Genomic DNA, 12,183 nt, shown 5'->3' with positions numbered 1-12,183 from the left:
GTCAGACACCCTAGTATGGATAAAACTTCTTGGACTCCCCTTGGAACCCTAGACTATTCAAGATTTATGCACAATTGAAAACAAGCTAGGAAAAAGTATTCTCATGGATGACGTCTTTGTTTCTGAAAGATAAAGGTCAATTGTAAGGATGTTAGTTTATATTGATGTAACTATAGGTCTTTTTGAGACAACTGAATTGATTATTAAAAAAATGCAAGTGTTCTTTACATACACTTTCCCAACCCCTGATCAATTTTCACATTTTTTATGTTATACATGGTGGTCGTACTTGTTGGTCCTTCATTTTGTCATAGTAAATATGACTTGTAACCTTTGCCAATTAACCAAATAGTATTTATATTATAAATGTGACTTTAAATTTAATTGATTTATTAAAGATAATTCAACCAACTAATTATCCTTCCAACTCTTCGTGTTTTTTAAGCTTATATCCTGTAGTGCTTTGAAGTTAGAATATTTTGTTGTGATGGTGGTGTTTGATCATGGATTTGTGGAAAAATATAGAGTTTTCCCCCCTCCTTAAGCCATCTTATGTGAGATTTTTGGCACCAGAGAAATTCTTCCTAAATGCAACCTTCTAATTGAGTGAGAAGCTCACTTTCTTCCTCAACTATTTTTTCAGATCGACCTTCAAGAATAATGCATTGTTGGACTTATTCCATGTGATCCTCTAATTCCTATTTGATTTGGTGGATGTTCCAAAAATATTCTCTATTCCATTTTTTTATTTGAGCTTTTAAGAACTTGATTTTCTATTGGAATTGGTGCATAATTGAGCCTAGTCGAGGAGTGGCTTCCTACCACCATTATTGGGAATTTTCCAAGAAGGAAGGATCCCTAAGAAAAAAGATTTCAAAGCAAAAGGGTCTATTTTTGGGGCTTTCTTTGATATTTTCTTCCAAGCTTACAGGCCAATGATATGATATGCAACAAGGAAGGATTAAAACCTCCACAAAGGTCTCATTGTCCCAAGGAGCTTTTGAGACCAAAAATATGTCAAATCTGGAAGTAATTTGAGGGCAGCCACCTTTTCGATTATTCCAAGTAAATATCCCATGTATAGTATCTGCATATGTGGCATGAAAGTCTTGCATGAGGTCAAGGAAGAGCTACGCATCAAAGTCGAGTTATTGCAAGCCACCTTTTTTCTTCGATCAATTTAATGATGTGGAAGTTACCCACTATTATCCATAGGTATTTTAAAGATATGGAGTGGAGATCATTCAATAGAGCTAGACCACATGCATTTGTAATTCTACCTATTGACTTAGAACTTTTGAATTGAAAATGACCTAAAAGAATGCATGGGGATATGGTTAGATTGGTGATGGTACTTTCCATGGGATTTCATATAAGAGCTAGCCTTCCTACTTTTCCTTTTGCATCCAATTCCACTGAAGCACTACCTTTCTAACATTTCTCTAGGATTTCACTTACACGATCGTTGGAGAATTTTGTTTTTTGTATTATGAGTACTATGGGGATTTCCTTATGTTTTTAACCTTTTGGGAGCCTCAAATTTCCTTTATAGTTGAGGCACCTAATGTTCCATGTGATTAATTTCACTAAGAATGATGGGGAATGGAGTGGAATACATCCGTCATGAGAGCCACCTTACTTGAATTGGCTAGCATCTTGCTCACTTCTTGTATGAGGTTTTTGTTTCTTGTGGTGCTTTGAGGGTTCTTTGAAGTTATGAGTTTGGATGCCATATCTTGACTAACCTTATCTTTGAGAGGTCATCCCTTTATTATTACAGAGTTTCAAGTAGGGTTGATGCAACATCTACACTATTTGTTCAGGATTGTTTACAAATATTTTCCTTTTAGCTCTTCTACCATGCTTGCCAAGGTTGCTTCTTCCACATCCAATTCTTTTTCATCATCCTAGGTATCTCCTGGAATTGTTTTTTTGCTTTTGGTTTGTCTTCTCATTGCTCTTCTTGGCTGGTTTCTGTTGCCTTTCTTTTGATAGAGCTTTGATCTATATTTGGATCTACAAAGTTTATTTCTTGTGATGGGTTATCCACATCTACACCATTTTTTCCATTATTGTTTGCAAATTTTCCCTTTTAGCTCTCCTACCATGCCCATCATAGTTACTTAATCTACATCCATTTCTTTTGCATCATCCTGCATATCACTTGGAATTGTTTCTTTCTTTTTGGGTTATCTGTTCATGGCTCTTCTTCGCTGGATTTTGGTGCTTGCCTTTCTTTTGATAGAGCTTCGATATGTATTTGGATCCACAGAGTTCACTTCTTGTATTTATTTATATGACATTTCCATGTCCTCATCTAAGATATTTTATTTTTTCTTTTATTTATCAACTTCAATTGCATGAAGCAAAAGAGATATTGGGAGAAAAAGTCAAGGAACTTGGAAAATTGAAAGCGGTTGTTGAAGAATTAATGGAATGAAAAACTAACATGAATGTGGGTAAATAAAATGGTGGAGTTAATCCAAAACCATCAAACAATGTAAGAATTACATGTGTAGACTATTTAATTTTTTATATATGTTTGACGTATGTTTGACAATAAGTTTGAGTTTGACCTTTGTTTTCTCCTCTTAATCTACCTGATAGCCCCACATATGTTGAGAGTATTTGTGTAATTATGTTTAGAAGAAATCCAATACTAAATAACGAGGTGGTATTCTCACCAAATGCAAAAGGGAGATCCAATTGTAAGATGACCTTGGTTAGATTTGTATTGAAGGAGCAAAAAATGGGGTCAAAAGGGGATGAACCTAGATATGGATAGCTTGAAGATTGTGCCATTCGTGTAGTTGAGGATTGCTTGTGTCAGTTTAAAATATACTTGGAGCAACTTGGAGATGAACCTTACTTTATTCCTGTGAACTTAGATGCACTTGTGGACATTAGAAGAACATATTTTTTCCCTTTGAAAGAAAATACGTAGAAGATATTTGGGAGAAATGTGACTATCCATAAAATGTGGATCAAATTTAGAGACTTTGTGGCTCTTTTCCTTGGACCCTACTAGTTCTTGGAGGTTGTATTTGGAGGGGTTAGTAGACAAAAACCTAATATGACCAAGAATATTAGTGTTGGAGCACCTATTGATTGGGAGAAATGCTTAGGGGTTCTAGGATTTAAGGGGTTTAACGGTTTAGGAATCAAGGGTAAAGGGAAAAGGGTTAGGGGGTTGAGTGCCATGGGGTTGAGGTCTATATGGGTTAGAGGTTAATGGCTTAGTGCTTAAGGGCTTAGTGGGAGCCTATGTGTAGCTCTTTGATGGATGAAAGAGGCTACTAGAAGGAAGATTGGAGCTCAGGGATTGGCCAACCTAGAAGAGTAGATTGGATCATCCCGTGTTCATTGAAGCAGAAGCGAATTGCAGTAGTGATAGGTGGAAGCCTCCTTGAGACTCTATGTGTTTTCCTTTGATGGACTAAGGGGTAGCTAGAGAGAAGAATGGGAGTGAAGGACTAGCAGGACAAGATATGACAAAGAGTATGCAACATGATTGTCATTTTACCTTGTATTCCATAGACTGTTGTATTATTCAGATTGGTTTAATATAATAGAGATTGGGTTGTACATATTTGTACAATATTTTTGTAAAAAGTTGTGTATACTTGTGCATGTGTGATTTACTGTTATTTATTTTCCGCAGTGCAAAGTAGCTTTTGTTGAGATTCTAAGATTCTATCCTAGACCCAAGATCATGGAAATTGAATAGTATTTGCTAGTTAGCTAGGAGCAGCCTATGCGCATGGATTGAGGGAATTAGATGAAGGGTCTTTCAAGTGTTTCAAGTTTAGGACAAGCAAATAAAATTAGATTGGTTTCCAATGAAACAAAGTTGTATTGTAAGAGATCCATTGCTCATTTTCTATCAATAAAATTCTCAATCAAGGAGAAGGTTTTCCCAGTTGAGTTCCCTAGAAAAATTGTGTTTTGCGATTGTGTGACTGTTATTTAATTATGTTCTATTTTGTTGAAATTAGTAGAGAAATTTTGTGTCTTGGTGTTACAATTTAGTTTTAGAATTGTTTACTACAGCAGTGTAAGGATCTTTTACATGGTATTAGAGCAAGAAACAAAGTAAAGACTAGCATAAGTTGATCCATATATCACAAGAAGCAACGCAATCATAGGAGAACTTCTAAAGCAACCATAGCCTCTTTATCAATCCACATCACCATTGAATTTTAGAAAATTCTTGAAGATCATAATTCCACAGGAGAGCCCAGTCTTGCTAATCACAAAAAAATATGATTGAATTTATAAACTCTTGTCAACCCTAACCCTCCCTTCTTCTCCATAATTCGATATACAAGTTTAAATTCTTTGAAATTTTAACAATAAAATCATAGAAATGAGATCAGAAAAATACCTTTCAAACATATCCATACACCTTGGAGTTCTTAAAGGTTGAAATTTTATCCATATGCGGACAACATGTTTTCTACTCCGAATTGCAGCGAAAACCTCCAAATCCAAATCAGGAGAAGAATATCTCAATTAAAGCTTGAAAAAGAGCGAACCCAAAAATGCTCAATCACATCCATCTTTTAATGCATTTCACTAGGGTAAAAAAGCTCAATATACCCTACTATCTTTTCCGGAGCATTGATAAGATGGCCTATATTGTCCAGAAAAGGGAGTATGAACATCAAATGAAGAGTCTCTTTCATCATTCACTCATTAAAATCATAGTCCTTTGTCATCTCAAAGAGCTCAACATTGTTGGTCAAACCAATTTCAGACAAAGGGAGACTTTGGGTTGGACACAACACTATTTTTCCAATGACTTGGTTGGGTTCCCAAGTCACAAAAATAGTAAAGCTATCTATGAAGGCATGACAATTAGGGAGTTCCAAGGTGTGCCTATATTCTAGTCAAAGTAGATATCAAAGATATTTTATTCAAGGCCATTGAATTAGTTTATGAGGAAAAAATCTAGACCCATAAAAGTGATTACTGGAAAATCACATTTCATTATTTCAATTGTTACAAAGTTGGACATGTTCAGACCTAGTGGTTAGAGTTGAAGGCACTTTTCTCTGACAACAAGTAAAGTTTGTGTAATATCTTTCTTTTTCCCAAGGGTTTTCACTGTCTTGGTTGTCGGACAGTGGGTCTTGTCAACGATTAATTACATCCCACCACAGTTTTGAATGGAAGTTGATATTGTTAATTATGAGACCAATCATGTCCACATGAGGCATTCAAATCCTAGTACGAATTTACAGGTGACACTTCATTATCTTAATAGATCATCTTCAACCAAATCATGAGGTGTTTCCAAGATGGATGGTGTTCCAAGGTAGATATTTAATTTGAGCATGAGTTGTCCAAGGTTATTTTCATTTTGAGAAAAAATAGTAGTGCAAAAGAGCTAAGCTCCCATTCTAGCTTTGAGGTAGTAACTATCCCTAAGTCTCAGCCAAACTCCCTTTCATTTAAGCTTTTTAGGCCTCTTTTGGTCCCCCATGGTTCCAAAGATTTTTCTAAGCCAAAGCTCTATGTTAGAGTGAAACAAGATGAGTTTTCAATGGTCATTGGTAAGGATATCAGGTTCTAGGATATCCCAAACTTGTTAGAAACTACTTTGGTAGGAAGATTTTATGGTAAGGCAGTGCAAAAGGCATCTCTCACTGCATGGGTTTTGGAAAATTGGATGTCAACCCTGGGTTATATGTAAGTTTTCCATGGATTTGTTCATGGTTATATGGGCTTTCAATTTTGGCTAAGGGTGGACTATAATAAGATGAAGGAGACATAATTGGATTGGGGGAAATTGAGCCTAGTCCTAGAAACATGGTTGCTGGATTTTGATCCCGCTCACAAACATATCTCGGTGAAACAACTTTGGGCTATATTGTCGAGCCCTCCCTTTGTCTTCTAGATAGAGGAGGCCCTTCACACTATTGGCAAGAATCTTGGTAGATTTATTTCTGTGGACCCTAATTGGTATGTTTCAATTAATAGCCATTGGGTCTAGATTCTAGTCAAAGTAGATATCAAAGTGTGTTTATTCAAGGCCATTGAATTAGTTTACAAGGAAAACGTATAGACCCATAAGATTGATTATTGTAAAATTTCATTTCATTGTTTCAATCATTACGAAGTTGGACATGTTCATGCCAAATGGTTAGAGTTGAAGGCTCCCATTTTGAGGAAAAAGAGAATTTGGAAGTAAGTTAGAAGCAAGCTTGAACCAAAACCTACAATTTCAAATTATCAAAAAATTCATGTCAGGTTGGAACCTATCCTTAAGGTTTAGCGAGAAGTTCAACTAAACATTATGCCTCCTTCTGTTAAGATTAATTCCCCTTCATATTCTTCTTTGGTTTTATCTCTTCATATAAATTCTTTTACTTTGATGGATTTCCCTATTATTTTGCATTCTCCTCTCCATCTTCCTATCTTTTCCTTGCCCCTTCTATTCCTAATCATATCTCCCCCCCTTTGACCTTGAACTGTCAAGCCTCCCTAAAGAGGTTAAAATTGTAGTGAATAAGCCTAAAAATTCAAATTTCCCCAGCACTCTCAAGCCTAAGGTTAGACTAATGTAAGAATGTTTATCGAAAGGAGGATTAGCTTGAGAACCACAAATATCAAATGCATAATTTGAAAATGTCACCTTCTTAATGCACAACAAAAATCATGACAAAGTATTAAAAGGGGAAAAGGAAAGGAAAAGGAAATACCTTTCAAAGAGGTTGGAAAAAAATAGGACTTACAGGAGGCAAGCCTACGATTGCAATAAGGGGTTGGGAGAAAGTGGTTTCAGATAAAGGGAGACTTTGGGCTATGCACAACACTATTTTTTCAATGACTTGGTTGGGTTCCCAAATCGCAAAAGAAGTAAGGCTATCTATAAGGGCATGATAACTAGGGAGTTCCAAGGTGTGCTAGGGAATGACAAGAAGTGCTAACACATGTGAGATGGTTCCAAGACATGTTAGGCATGCCAAGATGTGCCAGGTTCTAGGGTGTGGCACCAACGTGTGTTAGGGAGTGCTAGGGAAACACAAGGGAGCACTAGTTTCAATTACATGGAAATGAATGAATAAGAGTGTGTGATAGGGAGTGTTAGCAAGTTTGAAGTGTTATAAGGAGGATAAACCCCACCAAATTTAAGCACACTAACCCAAGGATAACACAAAGATCCAGTGACCCAAATTGCAACCAGATACAAAACCCATTTCAAAATACTCAACCTAGATGATTTCTAAGGAAATACATGTGTCATATACTGAACTCAGCAAAACCCATTCCAAAAAAAAGAAACAACCTGGTGTAATTCTAAGGAAAATATGCATTGGAGCTACAAACTTATATTTTTGTCGACCCTCGGCATAAACCTCCGCCTAGTACTTGGTCTTGCATGTATCTAAGGGATACAATATGGTAGTGTTGATGAACCCTACTATGGATCTTGAAGTTGTGTTTGTCAAATATTCAAAATCAACCCTCATTGCACATAAATTCCACCGAATAAGATCTTTCATATATATATATATATATATATATATATATAGATATATATACTGTGGGGGTACAAAATTAGGTATTCAGAACCCAAAGTGTGAATACAGAAAATTAATGATTGATGCTGGAAGTCCAATAATAAGAAGTTGGGTTGCTCACAACTGAGATTCCAAATCATAACAAAAAATCTCCTTGAGGGATTAGAACAGATACAAATCGACGTGTTTAACTAATCCAATATATGGGAGTTTGATGCAAGTGCTCACGTTGGCTCTTGACTTACCCGACTATCAGTTACAACAAAGTTCAGATTGCAACTGCTGTTGACGATTTTGATGGTGTGGTACATAGTAGCATTGGATGTTTGGTGTCTCAATTAAGCAAGCTGCAAAAAATTTGACTGGATCCCTGTGCGAGTCTGGATTGATGTTAGAGTTGTTTTTATGAAGATAATTTTAAAATTGGTTGGGATTGTTTTATGTAACTACAAGTAATGGTTCACAACGCTATTGAATGGGGTATTGTGCACTAGTCAAGTGGACTAGGAATTGGAATTCAACATTGTTATTAGATTTATTTTAGATTTGGATTAGTAAAGTATTCAAGAATTTAGATAGATTAAATTTCTTTTTATTTTTAATAAGGAAAAAAATATTGTTTTTCATTAATAAAAAGTAGATATATAATTTGGTATTTCATTGTTAATGTTATTGCATGCCATTTATTAGATTTTAAAATAAAATGGTTAAATTTCTAAGTATCGTATTACTATACATTATAGTTCTTTTATTCCTTAAAAATGTCTACTATATCAATTTTCACAAAAAAAGCTTAAAGTTTTTTATGATGACAAATATAACATATATGATTCAAACATGACAAAAACATGTCATGATCTATGAAAATTTTCATGGACAAATGACAAATAAACGAGATGAAGGAAAAACTTTCAAGGGAATCCCTTTATAAGTTAAAAATCCCTGAGTTGCAAAAGGATTCCTTTGTCTAAAACTAAGTAGAAAATCCTCCTTGGCACATGTACAGTTGCATCCCTTCTTTGATAGGAGATCTGCCACTTGATTCTACTCTCTTTAGACATTATTAGAGGCCAGTCTTTGAAAGGTATTCATCAAAGATCTTATGCATTACATCCAGAAAGTAAGGGAAGGTGGTCCAAATTTTGTTCTCAATTGTACCTAATCTAGGATCATCTTGGAATCTCCAAACACAGGTAAATCTTCAATTGCAATCAAGTTAGCACATATAAGAGTCCCCAAGAGTATGATTATCTCAACTCTATTATTTGACCCTATGCCACTATACCAACTAAAATGGAAGGTGTTTTCTGGCTTCAAAACCAAATGTGTCCCACTTCCACAAACCCTGTTGGTGGATGCTCCATAAAAAATAAAAATAAAAAAATAAAGTATGACCATAGCTCCATGAGTCAAAAATGTCTTCTAGGTTGTTCCTCCTTCATTAGCCATATCTCCATAAAATATGCAAAGATCTTTAAATAGGAATTTCTAGTATCTGGTTCTGTTTGTTCAAAAATCTTCTCATTCCTGCTTCTCCATATGCCCCACAAAATATAGAAAGGCATGGAACGATATGTCTTGAAACCTTCAAACCATTGAGTGAGACATCTCTAAATGGAAACCATGTTCTAGATTACATGTATTTTAAGTGTTTGAAGAACCCCACTCCATACCGAGATCACAAAAGGACATGTTAGAAATAGATTTTCCACGTCTTCTAAATCTTCTTTGCATAAAGAGCATCTTCCAAGATCCTCAAAGCCCCTTTTATGGATATTATCCCAAATTAAAATATTATTGTGGACAACCAACCACATAAAACATTTTAATTTGAGAGGTATATCCCATCTCCACGTGTTATGAAAGCAAAAAGCATTATCATTCAAGCCACGTCCATGAGAAATATGTTTATAAATCTCTTTAACTGAGATCTGCTCATTATACATAACACCTTCCCATTTTAACATTTTTTTTCTTCTCAGTGAGTTTTAAACCTGTTAAACTTAATTTTGTTGTGAAATGTGCCCATTCCACAAATAGATCCTCTGGAAATCCAAGTTCAAATGCATTAATCCAATAACTTGTAACAGAAGAAGATCCTCAATCACAAGAGATATAGTTCATAAAGTAAATCCTTTTCTTATGTAAATGCTCAAGGATGTGAATAGAAAGAGTATGTATTCCCTTCACCCCTTTGATATCATCTAGTCCTATTTCTATCCTATTCCCCCTTCCAACCTCCCATCTCAGATTTCGTAGTAGCCAATATTTTTTTCTCATCATGCTTCTCCAAGATGCCACCTTCTTCTTTGGAGCCGCCTCTTTAATACATTCCTTAAGCTGTTTATTTTTAGGTATTTCTCTTTAATAACCTATTACCAAATACCTTTGCCCTAGAATTTTTTCCATAATTTCTTGACAATTAAAGCCTTACTAAAACATTGTGTCCTTTATACCCCACCCTCAATCCTTCTCATGTCTCGCAAGCACCTCTAAATAGACCAAAAGTATCTTATTTGTGGATTTAGGCCTAGCCCAAAGGCACCTAGATATAATAACATCAATTCTTTTGGTCTAAAGATAGTGACAGGGGAAGATACTGATGTTTGAGCCCTCTAATTGCAATGAAATCACCTCCTACCCATTTGTCATGTAATTCTTTGAAGTTTTCAATTGTTTAGGGTTTTTTCAAAGAGTGCAAGAAGTAGGTTACCATGGGCATCTCACAGGTATATTTTCCCTCGCCTTGAAGGAAGACAAGATCACCATTGCAGGGACTGATTTCATGTTTTCAGTGGATTCCATCTCTCAAGCTGAAAGCATGCCAAATCATGGTGAAAATTGGTTCAAATGCATGAACCTAGACCTAGAAGAGTACAAACCCTACTTGAAATCATAATACAAAGGAGCTCACTCATATGTTTTCCCATTCATATACTTGTTGGAGAGATATGCACCATTAATGAAGGTTGTCATGAAGTTCTTCACATGTGAGGGCATATTTTCTATGCTATATCAATACCACATAAGACTTCTCATGCACTTTACAGCTGCCAAGCCTCTAAATTTGTCCAGCTACTCGTATAGGAGCCGAACCAGAATGTTTGAAAGGGTGAAATTGAAAGGAAAAGTGCATTATCCTAGCCTCTTTCACCATAGCCTGATAAAGGTTATAGTACTCCATCAGTTGAAAGAGAAGAACATGACACGGGACACCTTCATTGAGACAACCTTGAAAACACATATAACCACTTCACCAAGCCAGCACCAAACCATGTCAGTACAACCCATGGAGGTGGGGTCATCAAGCAAACATGATGAGCCTAAATTTTCCAAAACCCACCTGAGCCTAGCTATCTTGCCTAAAATCCTTTACATTCTAGTCATCTATTCGCCATTATTTCATAGAGAGATACCCCTCTAGTTTTGTTGGGCTAGATACCAAACTAAAATTGTGGTCTGTGGTTACCTTTGTTGATCTCCTCATCAGCCTGGGACATTGTGGAGGAATATAACATAGGGCATGTGTTAAAATTGGAAACTAGGGCCAAACTCCATGTGGATCACCTTATTTATGGCTTCTGATATTTTTCCTAGATTCCTCTCATCGAGAGGTGTAGGATTGATCTAAAGATCACTTTATTACGATAAGTATTTATGGAGATATGAATTTATTTTTATTATGGACAAATTGTCTAGGTTGGCCAACAAACTTATGTAGGTTCAGAAGCCCAACAGTCATGTCTATCCACCCTCAACGTTTGCATATAAATACAAGGAGCATTCTCCTCATTTGGACAATTCATTTCACTCATCTTCTCTCTCTCTCTCTCCTACGCATAAAAGGAGCCTCTCTCACTCTCTCACATGTGTGGATGAAAGGAAGACGTCCTACGGCAAGGAAGACGCAGAAAGAAGGATGCTAGGGCAATAGGTCATCTCTTTGACCAAGCGTTGACCTTCTAGAAGTGTGGATTGGGTGTGGTTGCCTCTCCTAGGCAGGCCGCAATTTTTGGCATGAAAACCGAGGTGATCTGACCTTTGGTTTGACCGGTGTTGACTGCCCTAGTCTAGGGCTGCAAGTTGACTTCAGAAATTTGCAAATTGACTAAACTTTTGGGGCTGTTCAAGGGTTGTTTCTTCAGGCTATTCGAGGACAAGTTGACCGGAAATTTACCAAGTATTTTAGAGGTCACATTCATCTAGTTTGACCAAATTTGACTTTGATGATCTAGGGTTTGCTAGTGCTGATATAAAATTACAAAATTTAGATTTTGTACTCTTTCTCTCTACTGAACTATTGAAGATAAAAGAAGATTTGATCAGAGGGTTTCCCCGCATTTGGTTTTGTCCCTGGCTAGCCGCCACATCTTGTGTCTCTTGTCTTGGCTTGTTTTCTGTTGATCATTTAATGTTCTATCTGCACTTTAATTTATGTATATGTGATTGCTAATCTGTGGCTAATAAAAAGAAAAATAAGTAAAGTGCTCTAAGCATAGAACATACCATAATTTAACATGGTATCAGATCTGAGGTGAAGAAAAAGCCCGAGCAAGAGCAAGAGCAAGAGCAATCACCGAAGAGAAGGTTGGCAAGGCTATCTAAAATAAATCATGGGTTCCTCAACTCACTTCCATGCTAAAGACAAACTCCATGA

The sequence above is a fragment of the Pinus tabuliformis genome, chromosome 5_1, assembly GCF_031772625.1.
Source record: "Pinus tabuliformis cultivar Carrire ecotype Pingquan chromosome 5_1, CPIR1, whole genome shotgun sequence".
Taxonomy (NCBI): Eukaryota; Viridiplantae; Streptophyta; class Pinopsida; order Pinales; family Pinaceae; genus Pinus; species Pinus tabuliformis.
This window is presented reverse-complemented; position numbering follows the sequence as displayed.